Source organism: Triturus cristatus, chromosome 5_1 (genome assembly GCF_964204655.1).
Source record: "Triturus cristatus chromosome 5_1, aTriCri1.1, whole genome shotgun sequence".
NCBI lineage: Eukaryota > Metazoa > Chordata > Amphibia > Caudata > Salamandridae > Triturus > Triturus cristatus.
The window spans coordinates 531,117,049-531,137,394 of record NC_140587.1 but is presented as its reverse complement, the minus strand read 5'-3'; positions in this window follow the sequence as shown (position 1 = coordinate 531,137,394).

Here is a 20,346-nt window from a genome sequence, read left to right as displayed (position 1 = left end):
TAACATATGCTTTACACTATCAATATAAAAGACCTACCATGTTTATTATAACCTTCCACACAAAAACAGTTCAGACCTATGGTTTCATAACTAGTTTTTCCTAGTGGAACAAGCAGGCCTCTAGCTATGATCATTAGCTTGTTACCATAACCAACTGAGGACCGTGCACGGGAGCTTATGTTTTTTCACAGGACAATCATCAGGTCTAGTTATAAAATTACAGAGCATACAAAATGACAGTTCACAAAGCAAAGTACTATCTCTTCTAAGAGGGCCTAACAAGGTTTCTGACTGCAAATCATCTATATCCACAGTTTGGCAGAGGGGGGTGAATAACACCAAAGCCCTTGACTACTGATGTAACCTGTGGGACTCCATATAACAAAATACCAATCTATAGGTTTTAATACAGAACAACATTAATGTACTCTTAAATAGCTATTTACTTTAACATATGCTTTTCAGAATCAATATGTCATGCCTGTTGCCTTTATCATAACACTTCATAATAAACCTTTATTATTTGCTTGTTGGCTTGTCATCATAACCAACTCAACCCTACTGTACTTACTGTAAGCTTTCATAAGCTAACTATCTGGCAGACAGTCATAAAAGTATAAATGTAGGCAAAAGTACAGTTGGCAAAACAAAACACTATCTCTCCTAAACCAACCTAACAAGGATCACTGTAGTGCACATCTTCTAACCCCACAGCTTGTTCGGGTGGATCACCTATATCAAAACCCTTGCCTACCATGGTAATCTGTGAAATTTCCATCTAACAAAATACCTGCCTAAAGGTTTAGCACAGTGTAAAAACAAGCCATCCTTAAAAGTCTATTGTCTTTAACATATGATTTTCACAATTTATAGGCCAGGCCTACTGGCTTTATCATAATGTTGCATAATGAACAGATCAACTCTATGAAATCTGGCATGACTCTTCCGAATGAAGCCTTTACTATTGGCTTTACGTCTTACCTAAGAGAGGCCTATTCAAGTGCTCATAAACTGGCAAACATCAGGCATAAAGTTATAAAATTACAAATATGTAGAAAAATACGGCTTGCAAAACAATATACAACCCCCCTCAACAAGGCCTACCAAGAAAACTCTGAGGCTTTTGTCAAAGTGAGTGGCCAACGCCAAAACCCTTAGCTCCCTGTCCACAACCTATAGCTACACAATATGATATCAACCTACTGTTAACATTTCTCAATAAGAAGGCCAGACCTATAGCATCAGACATAACGTATCCTGTGTATCACACGGCATATTGCTTGTCACCATAACCAACTCAGGTCTACAGTTTTGAGTGTAAGCTTTTCCACAAGGCAACCATGAGACACGCAGTCATAAAATCTGAAATGTATACCAAATTACACTTGGCTAAGCAAAATATTATCTCTCCTAAAATGGCCTAGCAAGAAATCCCACAGAGCAAACCGTCTTTATCCAGGATTTGTCACACTGAGTGAGCAACACCACTGCTATTGCAGTAATCTGTGAGATTCTACATAACAAAATACCTATCTGTAGGCTTTAATATAGATGATTAACAATCAAACCTTAAATAAATCAGGACTATTGCCTTTATCATAACATTTCATAATACACAGATCAGGCCTACCGACATGATCATTGGCTTGTCCCCATAACTAACTCAGTCCTGCTGTATCAAGGACAAACTTTGACACGAGCCAAAAAGAGCAATACAAGTAGTCTTTTTAGTGGAAGCACACAAAATGGGCCCACACAACTCCTGTAGTCAGGGGAACTGAAATTGTGGAGCCTATGCCGCTCAAGGGAACTCTGAAAGCTCTTTTGTTGTTGATCAAACAAGGCCTATCAACAGTTGCACTGTCCAGCCAGACCCTAAAAAATCCATGTAGATTAGCCTAGCCCTGGGCTCTCAAACACAAACCTGCACTCTGAAATCTAAAGTTAATGACTGCCTTACTTTGTACCCCAGATAGTTCAAGCTCAGGCTGCTGAATAAATAACAAATTGATCTCAGCTGAGTAGAGGGCAAGCACTTTTTTGTGGAAGCACACAACTTCTGCCCAATCAAAACATGTTCTCCTGACAACCAGCGTAAACAGAGTCAAAGCTCCTCTTCTGGAAGTGCTTCTCTGGTAGTGCTTCTTAAAGCACTTTTTTAGATTCATCACATAACGTCTGATGTCAGCTCGCTGTCATGCCAGACCTAACAATGGAGGTTTGTAATGATCCTAACATCTACTGTGCACCAATTGAAATAAGAGACATTTTAACCAAGACCCATTATTCTATGACAGTTGTGACACAACTGTCACACAAACAGATGTCTCTTGAACGTCCCATACAATAGTGAATGCCCGTGAGAGATTAGGATCATTCCAAACCCTCCTCTTTGAGCAGGGAATGTCAAAGACCTAGCCCTTGTGTCTGACATTTGGGTTTGTTGCTTGTTATGCCTCTGGGTGCAATGGACAGCAGGTAAGGAAAACACACTGACAGCTCCCAAACCACACAAAAAAAAAGAAAAGTTACTTTATAGTGCATATAGCCTGTAAGTATTGCAGAAATCAATATTATTTTATACGTAAGTGCATAATGTATGCAAAACCTGAATGAGGATTGTGGTAACCAACTAAGAAGTATAATCTAGTATTTTATTTAATTTATTTAAACTCAAACTCTGTCCGGTTTCCAAATAAAATATTAGATTCTGAAGCTATGGGTAGCGAAAAGCTCTCTTTACGGAATTTGTACTGCTTGTCATACAGACTGAAGTAAAGGCCCCGTAGAACTTCCTCTCTGTAGGTACCTCAAATCTATAAGTCCATCTGTGGTATGTACCTAGAAACACGGATGACTTGAGCTAGTGTTTATCTTCTCTTTGGGAGCGAATTTAAGTGCATTAGTAACCAATTTTGCCATATTTCTAGAAATAAAATAACTTGCTGGATAAAACACAAAAATAAGAAACACGGAACCCAATAGATTATATTTTGTAGGCATCATTACTATTAGGTTATTGTTTCCATTTGGTAATTACATGTGAAACTGTCTCTAAGTTGAAGAACACAAGGTTCATTTTCAATTGAGGACTCAAACGCATCACTGGTGAGCTCCACTTGTTTCTGACTGGAGTACGGAAAATTATCCTCACTAAAGGATTCAGAAACCTACTTAGTGAAAGACCCAATATGACCATCACACTGCCCGTGCACTAATAATATATGAACCAATATACGCCTGTCACTGAACCATTCAAAATGCCATAAATTGGATAACTCAACACACATGCATATAATTAGGTAAACAAACCACTGTGGTCTAAACAGGATGGTCAGCATAAACAGGTCATTAAAGGACGTAACAAGACTGTCACACCAGAGGACATCTCTTCCAAAATAGTGCTCTAAATACACGTACCGTACAGTGTAAGACTCGAAGTAAAGGGGCCAATAGCCACGGGAGGGTACAAATGATGACATGGCCATAGTAAGGCGGGACTAACAATCCTCATAATCAATCAGAAGACAGAATTTACGAAGGACAAAGACAGAAGCCAATGAAAAATATGGGCGGAGAGTGAGGGCAGCTTGTCTGCCCATACTCTACTACTGCATGCCTCGCAGAGCGAGCAGGGCATGAGCGCTGCAGCTAAAGCTCAACCTAAAAATGGGTTGACGACAAATATCCAAGTGTAAGTTACTACTGCCAAAAAGAAACAGCAGTAAATCAAGCACCACACATTGCAAACCACCTCAACACTGTCTCATAGAAAATAATGGCAACAGTGACTTCAATTAGAACCCGATAGGAAATTATCTTCAATTAATTCAAAGTATTTAAAATAGTAAAAAATATAAATGAATATAATTTAATGTTAAAAATATATAAAATAATATTTATTCATTATTTAACTATGAAACATTTTAATAGCACATTTCAAATAAAAAATTAATGTAACAAATGGTTTTAAAATATCAACTTATTTTAAATGATTCCCATACTTTGCTCTCAACAATTTTTTATGCATGGTAAAAAAGAATTTTTCCTTTAGGTGAGAATTATTTTTTTTATTTAACTTCATAAAAATAATAACAATAATATTCGTGCTGCATTTTGTCTTTCATTATATATTCAAAATAAATATATAAATTAAAACTATATTAATATTTAACACTATAATATGTTTGCAAATTGTATTCAAGGTAAATAAACTTCATTACATTTCCCCTAATTTACAATAGGATTAATTCATAGTTGGGACATGTATATGTTAAAATAAATTAAAATAATTTTTCTGAAGTATAAATTAAAAAATAAAGTCCCGCGTAAAGTAAAACAATATTTTTTATGATACATTAATAATTATGAAAAGTGATGGTTACAATTAATTAGAGATAAGTTCATTACATTTTATCAAAATGAAAGCTTGCATTAATGTTTACATTAAGGAGGATAATAAAATATTTGATAAATATATAATAAATATGTTTTATTTTCATTTTTTTAAACATTATATTTATAATGTTATATTTTTAAAATAGTTTAATCTAACACTATTTCCTATTGGATTTTTTTTATGCATGTTTGCAGTACTATTGTACTATAAAGCACAGTACAAAATGTATTTTGTGAATAGGCCCCACGGAGTTTAGTGATTTGTAATTTGATAAATGTTTTAGTATGTGATACAATTTAAGCACATTATTTTCATTAGTGAAACCAATGCATAGCCAGAAATAATATTTCTAGACTATTGCCCAGTCTGTTATTTTTGTATTTATGAGAAACATATTAGGTGGAAATGGTCACAAATCAGTTCTCGGACACCTGGAGTATCTGAGTATAGGGTAATTGTGTTAATACTCTGAGGTGTGCCTGTTGGTATGGTATTGTTTTCTCAGTCAGTCTACTTCCCTGTAAGATAAACTAGTCAGCCTTATCGTCCTTCAACAATACTGTGTGAACACATCCACTTCTGTAAAACTTGTTTGCATTATATCGCCTTTCGGGAAGCATATCCCAGTATGCTGATGCAAGGGTTCACAGTGCATTTTTCCAAAATTGTTCCCCGCTACCTGTTGCACAGGAAAAATACAATTGCCTGGAAATTATGGGCCTGATTATGAGTTTGGTGGTCTTGGGTGGCGGTGGATCAAATGCTGCCACGCTGGGGGTCTGACCGCCGTATTACGAGGCATGCAGTTACATAGACGAAAGACCGCCGTGGTCCCACCGTCACCACCAGGGAATCCAAACCATGCCATGGCAGTGGCAGGATAATCCAAAGCATCTGTTGGACGGCGAACCACCAGTTTAACCACCAGCCAAATTATGAGGTGCCTCACAGCCAGCGTGAATGTGGTGGTTCAAGGGAGGAATTTAAGGTCAAAACTCACCTGTATTAACCTCCATGCGTCCTGTGCCACCATGGAGCCAATCATGTATGTCCTGATGCTGCTGTACCTGCTTGATCACATCCAAAACCCACACCGTCATGGATGCAACCGTGGCTGTTGTTGCGGTGTCTGTGTGTATGCTGGGTGGTTTGAGGGGGTCTGTGACTATTGCTATGGTGTTTGCGTTTATGCTGGGTGTTGTGGAGGGGTCTGTGACTGTTTCTGTAGTATCTGTGTGAATTCTGGATGTTGTGGAGGGGTCTGTGACTGTTGCTGTTATGTCTGTGTGAATGCAGGGTGTTGTGGGGGGGTCTGTGACTGTTACTGTGGTGTCAGTGTGAATGCTGCGTGTTGTGTAGGGGGTTCTGTGGCTGTTGGTTTGATGTCTGGAGTATGTTGGTTGTGGTGAGGGGGATGAGTGTGTTTGTGGTGCTTAGGTCTGATGAAGTGTGTGCGTGCAGATGTGTGCGTGTGCTTGGGACAGATATGGGAATAGGGAAGTAGGATGGGGAAGGAACAGGAGGTGGGGCGGAACATTGGAATGGGTGGAAGGCTGCAGTGAGGGAGGAGGCCAGAGCCTAAAAAGACCTCTGTAGGCAGTATTAGCTGGGTGCCTTGCACCTGGATGGCATTAAGGAGTACCGTCTGTCCCACAGAGATGTTCATTAGGAGGTCAATAGCCTCCTCATTTAGGGAAGCAGAGAAAACAGGGGCAGGGGCTGAGGTGCTTGCAGCAAAGGCGATGGCTCCCACCTTAGGGGAGCAGAACCAGACAACTGGTTGGGGGACAACTGGGAAAGTGGCAGTGGAACTAGAGGTGGCAGCCAAGGATGAAAGTGGAACTAATCCTGTGGGGTCCGCCACCACTCGGGAGTGTCCACTGGAGAAAGACTCAGATAATGAGGATGATCTTGAGCTTGTGTACTCTGTGGCTCTCCCCATACCCTCCTGGACACTGGGTCCTCCGTGTGTGTGCTGTTACATCTGGAACAACTGTGATTAGCTGTGCCCCAACAAAGTTGGCCCTTTCACCTTCACTTGTCCTGGATGAATCTGAAATGACATGTAAAATACGTTTATTGCACCTGTGTTTCCACACCTTACCATCACATATCAACAGAAAACATTTATTAAGTGCAGCTATTACACAAGCTTCATGGTTCACTATATATGCTTCAACATTAGCATAAGCACATGCATGCATGCGACATAACCTGCAAACAGTTGGTTCCACTTATGTCATAACCCCAAACAGCTCCAGATACCTTATTGGACTTGCCTGCACTCCATCCTTATGCCCATACTAGGATAGTTGATCACCTTGCATACTTTGGCACTTGTAGTATTATACCATAGTAAAATGATGTTACCAAATATTACATTTTACATTTACACAATGTTCACACAAGGCCCAGATTTAAGAAAAAATGTAATTTCCCTCATAACACAACATGATGTTATGACGGTCAAGTTAAAGATGTATCAACAATATGTGCTGTGGCAGACATCATGTCACATGCAAATGCTCATTGCCACACTCATGACACTTTTGACTTCAAACCTCATCATATGTCCACCACCTGAAAAGTCTAATGAAAGCTGTACTGAAGTAGTTAGCTACATATCACATGTAGCATAGTAAAGTAGCCTGGAGGCAATGAAGGACAATGTTTTGGTAGATATATACCCCAAATGCACACAGCATAAGACTTCTCATTGCCAATTCCTGTTTGGTACAGATATTAACACCATTCGTAGATTTTATTCCTTCTGGCCAATACACCTTTGAATGTTGTTGTGTGTCTGTGAATATCTATGACATGAAGAGGTGGGAGAAGTAGAGTCCTAATGGGATGGCACATAACAGCATCATTTGGTATAGCAAATGCAAATTGCCTTGTAAGACACTCACATATGATCTCTACATTTCTATATCTCACTCCATGATGCATGTCACCAGTCAGCGAATTAATCTTCAAATACCATTAAAGATGAAGTAACAACAGGGAAATGTACAATGGGCAACATGTAGCCACTAATGCGGATGGCACCAGTGATGTTTGCATACTCATGTCACTGTTGAATTCCAACTTACCAATGAGAAGTGTGGTCCAGTCACTGCAAAAAGAGTGTCCACTTTGTGCCATGTCACGTGTAATAGAGCCACCATCACATGAGAGACAGTAGTGAGGGAACATCACTCCTTACATAAGGAAAACAAGTGGCCTGTTTGGTACAATTTTCACCCGCAACATCAAACAACACGAGCAGATTTTCAACTTCACTTAGCCATGTGTCTGCTCAAGATAGGAAATTAGTAGTGGACTGGACATAGCTGTGTTCCTGGTTATGAAAGCAATTGGCACGGCACATCAGCATGCACCTACTACCAAACCTACACAAACAGTGACACTTATTGTGTGGTGCAAATGGTCCACCCCCAATAATGATGGGGAAATGTAACATGTATGGCTCTAGCCAGGACTCACCTTATTTTCACTGGTATTAAGTCCTCAACTGCCCATCAAACTCCATACTGCCAGTATGTGGCCCATTAGGGGGTCGTGGTGTGGCGAGCACCCCATCCACGTTGGGAGGACAGCCCCAGCTGTCCCTCTACGATCTTCCTGGTCCAAAGTCTCAGTTCCTACCACCTCTTATGACAATGGAGGCTGTTCTGGCGAAAGAGCCCCAGGGTCGGCACCTTCCGAGCAGTCACTTTCCAAATGGACTGCTTCTGATGGGCGTTGACCTGTATGGATACAATGGATGAATACATCAATAATAACTTCTAGTCTTAGGATATTTGTTTGGTTGACACACATTTTGTATATACCTAACACAAGCATTAATGAATAGCTAACACTCTACATGTGTCAGTCTCACATGCTAAGCACTACAAAGACATGAATGCACACTTTTGTACATTTTCCATGATCTGATTAGTAAATCAATCATAGGTACCATTAAAAGTATACATGCATAGATTTGTGAAGGCACCACAAGTAGAATCAGTGGCTTAACATACAACATACATCACAATGGTGATGTTAAGTACACAAAGTACAGTAGATACACAAGTCATTACATGATTGTCCTATGTAGGCATCAAAAATATTAACAACAGTAATGTTAATTCACTCTAGGACTCAGAGGCACAATGTAGCCTGTGGGAATGGACAGTATGGAGTTGAACAGAGTAAAATATGTGGGTGAGTTATTTACCTGCTCCTCTGGTAAGCCATAGAGCTGGCCATACAGGGGTAGGACCTCATCTACAAGTTCTCCAGCTCCTCTGGAGAGAAGGCAGGGGCCTTCTCACCTGCTTGGCCTGGCATGATTGCTCCCAAAGGTGGCAAACAGCAGCTAAAACGGGGGAGGTGTTAATAGCAGTGTTAGTTTCATACTGCGGCATACATGTACACCACGTATGCAGTCATCAGCATAGCCACACACAGCCATTGGGCTGCAACTGTCACAATCACCTACATTAGCCTATGGCTGTGTCCGCCGTAGATGCAACCGCTCACCACGCAGCTGACTTTTGGCAGCGGCGGTAGCTCAAAATGTCCTAAATGCGATGTCAGGCATCCACCATTTAAGTGGTTGGAACTACTGTATTGGTGACTGTTAATTTTGTTACCACCACTAAAAATGAGGGCTCAACTGTGTAAATTTGAAATACTCCAATCTCATGTAATTTAGAGTGCACAAATCATCTGTGAAATGCATTACTGTGCATAAAGACAAATTTTGCGATATGCAGTGTACACCTTGGTTGACGGTTTTTGACATAAAATTTAATGAAATTGTCATTATTGTGCAAAATGTTAATTTCTGAATGCTCTGCACACATGTGAAGGCCACTATGAGGATTACTGGTGTATGTTGAACAGTAGACAATAATCATGTGAAACATTTGTAATGCTTCTTGAAGCAGTTATGTTTTGTCGCATGACTTTCACATTTGTCACATAACTTTTACATTTGATATATATGTATATATGAAAAAACCATAGGTTTCAGGGACATTGTAGTTAGAAATTAACATTTAAAAAATCTTAAAAATTCACTGAAAAACCACAGGTTTCAGGGACGTTATAGTTAGTTGGACATTTCACTCATACAAAACCAGAGAAATTCCCTGTTATAGTTAGTTGAGCTAACTAAACCCCCCCTCGCAATGCACTGCTGATGACATCACACATTACATCATTCCTGACATGGTCAGTGACAACACTGATGACATCTCAAATTACATCACTGATGGCATTATCCAGTGAGTGTGTGTTTCTGTAAAGTTTAAATATTATATATATATATATATATATATATATATATATATATATATATATATATATATATATATATATATATATATATATATATATATATATATATATATATATATATATACATATATATATATCACTTAAAAACCATAGGTTTCACACATGTTATAGTTAGGTGGATATTTCACTCGTAAAAAAACAATGAAATTCCCTTGTTATAGTTAGTTGAGATAACTATAACTCGCGCGCCCGCAATCCTCTGCTCATGACGTCACATATTACATCACTCATGACATGGTCAGTGGCATCACTCATGACATCACTGATGACATCATCCTTGTGATATAGTGGCGGTTGCGCGAGTTATAGTTATCTCAACTAACTATAACGGGGGAATTTCATTGGTTTTTTACGAGTGAAATATCCACCTAACTATAACATGTGTGAAACCTATGGTTTTTTAAGTGAATTTGCAAGGTTTTTTAAATGCTAATTCCTAACTATAACGTGTGTGAAACCTATGGTTTTTGCAGTGAATTTGTACGGTTTTTTAAATGCTAAGTTATGTATGTATTCTAATTTTTGTATATATTTATTTTTCAATAAACTACGTAATAAAATTATTATTTTTTTTTTCATGGTTTTTCACCATGCGCGCACGGTGCGCGCACCCTCCCGATTTAAAAAAAAAAAAAATTTACATTTTTTTTCTGGCTTCGGGGTCCTTCAGGGACCCCCTGACCAAGGCTAGGGGGTCAGGAACTCTCTACCCTGCCCCCTTTTCACGTTTGCCACCTTCCTTTTCCACTCTCGCACTGAAAACAAACAAAATGGCGGCTGACACTTCCTGATTTCGACCGATTAAAACGTTGACTGACATGTAACAACCAATCAGAATTACGCTTGCGCACGTTAGGTGCGTGGCTATAGATATGTATGTGCTTTTAACTGCAATTTTCTCAGGAACTACTGAACAGATTGACTCCATATATGCAAAAGGCACATCCCTGACCTGAGGACTACCTCTCTGCCAAATTTCAAGTAATTCTGTTCAGCCGTTCGGGCTGTACCTTCGACTAAAGGTCCTATGGGAAAATGCATGGGGAAAATGTGTTTTGGGACCCCCCTTTTTCTCGGCCCCCGCTTGACGAATCCCCCTGAGACTTTCAGGGTAGGAGCTTAGCGGAGCGCCCCATTAGTTTTGCAAATTTCGCGAAGATTCGTCAACCGGCGCCAAAGTTATTCAAAATAGAATTTTGAGATTTCCTATGGAGACACGGTTCTAACTATAACTATCTACTGGCGACCGCCAGTAGATAATATATACATATATATATATATATATATATATATATATATATATATATATATATATATATATATATATATATATATATATATATATTACCTATTTGGCGGTCGCCAGTAGGTAGTTATAGTTAGGACCACGTTTCCATAGGAAAACCTCAACATTCTATTTTGAATAACTTTGGCGCCGGTCGACGAATCCTCGCGAATTTCTCAAAATAGGTGGGGCGCTACGCTCCGCTCCTACCCTGAAAGTCTCGGGGGGATTCGTCAAGCGGGGGCTGAGATAAAAGGGGGGTCCCAAAACGCGTTTTTCCCATGCATTTTTCCATAGGACCTTTAGAACGAGCTACAGCCCGAACGGCTGAACAGAATTACTAGAAATTTGGCAGAGAGGTAGTCCCTAGGTCAAGGAAGTGCCTTTTGTAGGTTTGGTGTAAATCTGTTCAGTAGATTCTGAGAAAATAGCCTTTAAATCAATATATATATCTGAGCCCGCTTACGGTACGCTTACCGTACGCTTACGGTAAGCTTACGGTACGCGTACAGTGGCGTGCGCGAGCGCGATTCTGATTGGCTCTTAGATCTTAGTAAACATTCGAATCGGCCGAAACCAGGAAGCGGCGTCCGCCATTTTGTCTCTCGCACTGAGTGTTGTTTATCAAACATGATGGCCAAAAACATGTTATGGGGCTGTTTTGACAACTCCCTCCCACATAGTCATGTTGAGGGAGTCCCCAAACATCCCCCAAGAGCAAAAACGGTTTTATTTTTTTTTCGGCAATTTCGCGGGGTACGCTTACCGTACGCTTACCGTACGCTTACCGTAAGCTTACCGTACGCTTACGGTAAAAAAATAAAAATAAAAAAAACACTATCCACACTTACCCCACCCCCTGTGCTTTTGGTGGCCGCAGGCCACCAAATGTGCAGGGCTTATTAATAGAGAAAAAAAACGTAATTTTGGCAACATGAAATTATAAAATCGAAATAAAAAAAACACTATCCACATTGACCTCACCCCCTGTGCTTTTGGTGGCCGAAGGCCACCAAATGTACAGGGCTTATTAAAGTTGATAAAAACCGTGCACGGAACGAACTGCGTTAAGTGGGCGCGCACGCCACAAATGGCGTAAAGTAACTTAGCATTTAAAAAAACGTACAAATTCACTGAAAAAACCATAGGTTTCACACACGTTATAGTTAGGAAATAGCATTTAAAAAACCTTGCTAATTCACTGAAAAAACCATAGGTTTCACACATGTTATAGTTAGCTGGACATTTTACTGATAAAAAACCAATGAAATTCCCCCGTTATAGTTACTGTAGGCAACTATAACTCACGCGACCGTAATCCTCTGCTGATGACATATGTGTCTTTATGAAAAAAAAATATTTGTAATATATGTATAGCTAAAATTTAATGGAAGAAGATATGGGCAAATAAGTGTCTAAATACAGTATTAGCATCAGCAGAGGATTACGGTCGCGTGAGTTATAGTTGCCTACAGTAACTATAACGGGGGAATTTCATTGGTTTTTTATCAGTAAAATGTCCAGCTAACTATAACATGTGTGAAACCTATGGTTTTTTCAGTGAATTAGCAAGGTTTTTTAAATGCTATTTCCTAACTATAACGTGTGTGAAACCTATGGTTTTTTCAGTGAATATATATATATATATTCACTGAAAAAACCATAGGTTTCACACAAGTTATAGTTAGCTGTACATTTCACTCGTAAAAAACCAATGAAATTCCCCCGTTACAGTTAGTGCAGGCAACTATAACTCACGCGACCGCAATCCTCTGCTGATGCTAATACTGTATTTAGACACTTATTTGCCCATGTCTTCTTCCATTAAATTTTAGCTATACATATATTACAAATATTTTTTTTTCATAAAGACACATATGTCATCAGCAGAGGATTGCGGTCGCGTGAGTTATAGTTGCCTGCACTAACTATAACGGGGGAATTTCATTGGTTTTTTACGAGTGAAATGTACAGCTAACTATAACTTGTGTGAAACCTATGGTTTTTTCAGTGAATTTGCAAGGTTTTTTAAATGCTAATTCCTAACTATAACGTGTGTGAAACCTATGGTTTTTTCAGTGAATTTGTACGGTTTTTTAAATGCTAAGTTACTTTACGCCATTCGTGGCGTGCGCGCCCAGTTAACGCAGTTCGTTCCGTGCGCGCACCGTGCGCTTCGCGCACCGTGCGCGCACAGTGAGCACGCGGTGCACCTCGCGCACCGCGCGCCCACTTTACGCAGTTAGTGCCGTGCACGCACGGTGGTCACGCGGTGCGCTGCGCGCACCGCCATCCCACGTTACGCGGGATGGGCCATGTACGCACGATGCGCTTCGCGCACCGTGCGCACATGGTGGACATATTATGTGCTTCGTTGTGAAAGGTATTCAACATTTAGTTTCCTTGATTTGTATATGCCATGCACTAATGGTGACCTTCGGGCACCATTCGCACACGGGGTGGGGAAAGTGTGGATAATTTTTTTTTTTAATTAATTTTAACCGTACGCGTACGGTAAGCTTAATCGGCGATTTTTCGAAAACAATTAAAATTGTTTTTTTGGCCTTGGGGGTTGTTGGGAGACACCTATATCGATGCTGGGTGGTTAAGAACTAAATATACTACCCCTTTAGATGTTTTTTGACTTTGTTTATGCTGCCCCCCTCAGAGTGCGAGAGAGAAAATGGCGGCCGCCGCTTCCTGGTTTCGACCGATTCAAATGTTTACTTAGATCGAACAGCCAATCAGAATCGTGCTCGCGCACGTCACCGTACGCGTACGGTAAGCGCACCGTAAGCGCACCGTAAGCTGGCTCAGATATATATATTGATTTAAAGGCTATTTTCTCAGAATCTACTGAACAGATTTACACCAAACCTACAAAAGGCACTTCCTTGACCTGTAGACTACCTCTCTGCCAAATTTCAAGGAACTCTGTTCAGCCGTTCGGGCTGTAGCTGTGTCTAAAGGTCCTATGGAAAAATGCATGGGAAAAACGCGTTTTGGGACCCCCCTTTTATCTCAGCCCCCGCTTGACGAATCCCCCCGAGACTTTCAGGGTAGGAGCGGAGCGCAGCGCCCCACCTATTTTGAAAATTTCGCGAGGATTCGTCGACCGGCGCCAAAGTTATTCAAAATAGAATGTTGCGGTTTTCCTATGGAAACAGGGTCCTAACTATAACTACCTATTGGCAACCGCCAGTAGGTAATATATATATATATATATATATATATATATATATATATATATATATATATATATATATATATATATATATATATATATATATATATATATATATATATATATATACCTAGGTGTATTGAAGAATGAGTGGGTGTATAAGTGTCAGAATGGATGATTTAGTAGGTGCATGACTGACTGTATGAGAGCGTGATTAAACATGTCTTACTGAATGCATGGGTTAGTGACTAAACTGCGAGAATGTCTGTATCAGTCTGTCAGTTGGCATGTAAGTGGCTGTATGGGTTGGTGAGTAGCTACATGAGTGTCTATATAGGTTATTGATTGCTTGTCTGAGTACTGTATGGGTGCCTGAGTGTCTGTGTGGGTACGTGGGGGTGTGACTCTGTGCATAGATGTGTGAGTGGGTGATTCACTGGGTGTATGGGTTCAAGAGGGCATCTGGGAAGGGCTGTATGGGTGGGTGAGTGTGTGTATGGGTGTGTTGGTGAGTGAATGGATGTCTTAGTGGTACTTGTGTGAGTAACTAAATATGTGAATGGCAGTATATGTGAGTGTTGGAGTATATAAATGACTATATGTGAGAGTGAGTGATATGTGAGAGTGGCCGTATGGATGAGTGTGTGCTTGTGTCAGTGATTGTAGAATAATGTAAGTATGTATTAGTATCTGTATGATTAAGTGAGGTGGTGTGTGTATAACTGTATAGGTGAGTAATTGGGAGTGTGATTGATTCTTAGCATGACTGGCTAGGTGTGTGATTAACTCTATGGATGAGTGTGTGAGTGTCTGTATAGGTGTATGAGTGCAAATGATAGTGCTGTATTGATGAGTGACACAGCAAAACCAAAGGGGATGGTGGATGGAGTGTTGAACATTGCAGGCACTCACCCCCAGTCAACTGATCTGGGTTTAATCCATCATCATTCTTGAGCTCACTCCGCCACCCCAGTTCAGACATGGCCATATGCAAATCAGTCTGACCCTGTTCCTCATGAGAACAGTTCAGTCCGAACTGCCAAGCCATGTCTTCCCTGGACCAGAAACAAGCATCCTGGGACCGGTTTTTGGCTAATCAGCTGTCATCAGCCAGGCTAGCTTGAATCCCCTTTGGTTTTGTATTGATGAGTGACAGCATGTATGAGTGACTGCATGGGTGAATGAGTGTATATGTGTGTAGATCTATGAATCAGTGAGTCGGTATGTAGTAACTGGTGTTGGTGTGTCTATGGTTTCGAAAATAGTGGTCTGTATTTTAGAGTGGGTGTATCACAGGTTATATTAAGGTGTGAGGAGGTACATCAGATTATCACGTGGATGATGTCATCAGTGATGTCCTCAGTGATGTCATTTGAAATGTCATCAGTGATGTCATCAGTGATGTCACTGACCATGTCATGAATGATGTAATATGTGACATCATTAGCAGTGCATTGCGGGGGCGCGAGTTATAGTTAGCTCAACTAACTATAACGGCAGAATTTCTCTGGTTTTCTAAAAGTGAAATGTCCAACTAACTATAAAGTCCCTGAAACCTATGGTTTTTTCAGTGAATTTCAAAGATTTTTTAAATGCTAATTTCTAACTATAACGTCCCTGAAACCTAGGGTTTTTTTGTAGTGAATTTCTAAGGTTTTTTATGCTAATTTCTAACTATAACATCCTTGAAACCTATGGTTTTTAGGTGAATTTCTAAGGTTTTTTTAATGCTAATTTCTAACTATAACGTCCTTGAAACCTATGTTTATTTCAGTGAATTTCAAAGGTTTTTTAAATGCTAATTTCTAACTATGCCTAGAGAGGTAGGACATGTGCAGGAAGAGGAAGAAAGATGCAGAAAGAAGCAAGAGAAATGCAGAACGAGGCAACAGAAGTCCAGAAAGACAAAGAAAAGTGCAGAAAGAAGCAAGAGATATGCAGAAAGAACCAACAGAGGGGCAGAAAGAGGCCTTATTTCAAAGTCATTCTGTGCCCCCAACCTTTTTGCTGACTGGTACTGGTGGTAACTAACTTTGACTAACCAGGCCCGGAGCCAGTGCTATGCTGAAAGACAGTTAGAATACAGTAAAAACACCTACATACACTAGGGTACACTATGGGTTGAGGTACCTCTCTGATTGGCGTGACCTCCCCTGTAAGGCCTTAGTACAGAATAGGGCTGGGTGACTAAACATACCTCTAACTCAGAGGTGCAGAAAGAGGCAAGAGAAGTGCAGAAAGAAGCAATAGATGTGCCGAAAGAGGCAAGAGATGTGCAGAAAGAAGCATGTAAAGTACAGAAAGAGGCAAAGGAGGTGCAGAAAGAGAAAACAGAGGTGCAGGAAGACACAAGAGAGGTGCAGAAACAAGCAAGAGAAGTGCAGAAAGAGGAAAGAGAATTGTTGAAAGAAGCAAACAAGGTGTAGAAAGAGGCAAGAGAAGTGCAGAAAGAGGCACGTGAGATGCAGAAAGAGGCAAGAGGTGCAGAAAATGGCAAGAGAACTGCAAAAAGAGGCACTAGGGATGCAAAAAAGGGCAGAAGGGTGCATAAAGAAGCAAGAGAGGTACAGAAAGAAGCAAGAGAAGTACAGAAAGAAGCAAGAGAGGTGCAGAAAGAGGGAAGACGAGTGCAGAAAGAGATAAGGGTGCTGAAAGAAGCAAGAAAGTTGCAGAAAGAGGCAAAATAAGAGCAGAAAGAAGCAGCAGAGGTACAGAAAGAGGCAAGAGAGGTACAAAAATAAGGAGGAGGGTGCAAAAAAGAGGCAAGATGGGTGCAGAAAGAAGCAAGAGAGGTACAGAAAGAAGCAGCAGAAGTGCAGAAAGAAGCAACAGGGGTGCAGAAAGAGGCTGGAGGTGTGCAGAAAGACGGAAGAAGGATACAGAAAGAGGCAAGAGGATTGCATACATTTGCAACAGAGGTGCAGAAAGAAGCAAGAGCACTGCAGAATGAACCAACAGAGGTGCAGAAAGAGGCTAGAGTGGTACTAAAAGAGGCAAGAGAAGTGCAGAAAGAAGCAAAAGAGATGTAGAAAGAGGCAAGAGAACAGCAGAAAAAGACAAGAGATATGCAGAAATGGGCAGGAAAGGTGCAGAAGGAGAGAACAGGGATTCAGAAAGAGGCTCGAGGGATACAGAAATTTGTGAAAGAGGTGCAGAAAGAAGCAAGAGCAGTGCAGAAAGAACCAACTGAGGTGCAGAATGAGGCAAGAGGGGTACAGATAGAGGCAAGAGAAGTGCAGAAAGAAGCAAAAGAGGTACAGAAAGAGGCAACAGAACTGCAAAAAAAGGCAAGAGAGGTGCCGAAAGAGGAAGGAGAGGTGCACGAAGATGCAAGAGGGATACAGAAAGAGGCATGAGGGATGCACAAAGAAGCAATAGAAGTGAAGATAGAAGCAACAGCGGTGCTGAAAGAGGCAAGAGGGGTGCAGAAAGAGGCAAAAAGGTACAGAAACAGGCAGGAAAGGTGCAGAAAGAGGCAAGTGGGGTACAGAAAGAAGCAAGAGAAGGGCAGAAAGAAGCAACAGAGGTGCTGAAAGAGGAAAGAGAGGTGCAGAAATGGGCAGGAAAGGTGCAGAAAGAGAGAACAGGGGTTCAGAAAGAGGTGCAGAAAGAAGCAAGAGAAGTGCAGAAAGAACCAACTGAGATGCAGAGAGAGTCAAGAGCGGTACAGATAGAGACAAGAGAAGTGCAGAAAGAAGCAAAAGAGGTACAGAAAGAGGCAACAGAACTGCAAAAAAAAGGCAATGCAATTTTTGGGATGTCTGGCCTACCTTCATATATAGATTGGCTACAGGACTGAGAGACAAATCTTAAAATATGTAGCACTGTAACACATATCTGTCTATTTAAACTTCTATTTTATCTGCCTGCCCCATACCTACAAACATATGTATGGTTGTGGCTATGGCGCACAATGTAGTAGTGTAGACACCCATGTTTCACATAGACCTAATAAAATATAGGCAATATTTCATGGGCCCCAGTGAAATTTGGGTTTCAGCATCACAAGGACCACTCAAGCTATGTTTCACAGCTTGTTCTTGTCCCCAGTTTACTCAATATTTAATTTGTGAAAGGTAAACACAACATAGATATTCTAGTTCCGATTAGGGCCCATTGTTAGCTCCACCTCGCAGGCGACAGCTTCAAAAATCTCTCACTTCCATATGCAGAATATATGGATGTTTTACTTTTTTTAAATAAAATAGAGCAATGTGCATTTTTTATACAAATTCTAACTCTTTAACTACCTGATTATTTTTCAGTTTTTTTATCTACAGACAATCAAAAAGTATGGTCTAGTATTTCACTTAATGCTTCCAAAAATATTGCCCTGTTTGAAACAACACCTGTTCAAGCTAACTGCCCCAAAACAAGAATGTCATATAAAAATAAATGAGTAATATCTGTAATATCACCCTGTATTGCTAGCACTCGGTTGTGTGAGTGTTCAAACCATTGGTCCTTCAGTACCTGCATATGTCAGTACGTATAATATCTCTCCCTCACACACATGTAAATGTACACACACCCACCCACACACCACACACACACACCAAGAGGGGCAGACCTATACATCGCTCTGTGTAGTTGCAGGTATACCAAAGTAAGCTGTATCTGTATATATTTATATCTATATAGCTAGGGTTGGTTTACTTCAACTATAAAATTTATACTATACAAACACAACATAGTGTTTAATGCCTGGGCCATTATATATCGCTGTTTTGTTTCTCCTATCTCTCTTCATATATTTTGGATTGAATATATTTTTGATTTCTATAAATACACCCCTTTCTCTCTCTCTATATCTATATCTATATATATATATATATATATATATATATATATATATATATATATATATATATATATATATATATATATATCCTACTGGCGGTTGCCAGTCTGCAGTTATAGTTAGGACCTATTATCCATAGGAAATTCGTAACATATTTTTCCAAATAAATTAAGCGCCGGATGACGAATCTTCGTGAAATTTTCAAAAATGGTGGGCACTCCAGTCAGCTCATATCCTGAAAGTTTTGGGGTGATTCGTCAAGCGGGGGCCGAGAAAAGAGGGGGTCCCAAAATGTATTTTCTCCAAGTTATTTCCCATAGGAAATTTTGGAACAGGCTACAGCCCGAACTGCTGAACAGAATTACACCAAATTTTGAAAAAGGTAGCCCTTGGCTCAGAAAGAGTCCGATTTTTAAATGGTGTAAATCCGTTCGTAGTTCCTGAGAAAATCAAAAAATAGAAGTAAAAAAATCAATTTCGCATTGGAAAGTTTAGACACGGTTATAGCAAAAACTGCTGAACGGAATTACACCACATTTGGCAAAAAGGTACTGCTTGGCTCAGAAAGCGACCTTTTTAAAAATGGTGTAAATCCGTTCAGTAGTTTTTGAGAAATTAAGAAATAAAGATAGTGATATCTATGGCCACGGTGGATCCGCGCACCCTCCCGATCACGAGCTTCATGCTAATTGTCAACACTCCAAACCAGGAAGTGTTGGCAGCCATCTTGTGCCTCGGTAGAACCGAGGCACAAGAAAACAGAAAAACAAATGTGCAAAACAGGAAAAGGGGGCATGGTAGAAACACTCTGACCCCCTAGGACTGCTCAGGGGGTCCCCAATTTTTTTTTTTTTTAAATTGCGGGATGCCTGGAGGATCCACGGATCTCGGCGAATTTTTTTTAAAAATGAACCGCGGCCTCCCGCGCTTTGTTATTAATTAGCCCCCGGGTGGGCAAAGTCTCGGGGGCACTGCAAAAAAAAGAATTGCGGAGGACAAGGGGGACCCCCATAGACCCAGGGACTGCCACCCCCCGGGGCTTTGATTAATTATTTGCGGGGGGTACACTGCCCCACGCAGCCCCAGGGACCACCCCCTCAGCATTCTTTTTAAATAAAAAAGAAATGATTGGGGGGCTTGAGCCCCCCCACACGCCCTGGGGACCGCCACTTCCCCGGGGTACTAATATGTAAATTAGAGGGGGTCCGTTAAGGACCCCTGAGCCCCAGGGACCACCACCTCCCTGGCGCTGTGTACAGATTGCGAGGGGGGCCGAATGGCTGCCCTCCTGGAGCCTGTGATGGCCCTGAGGACCGCCACCCCCA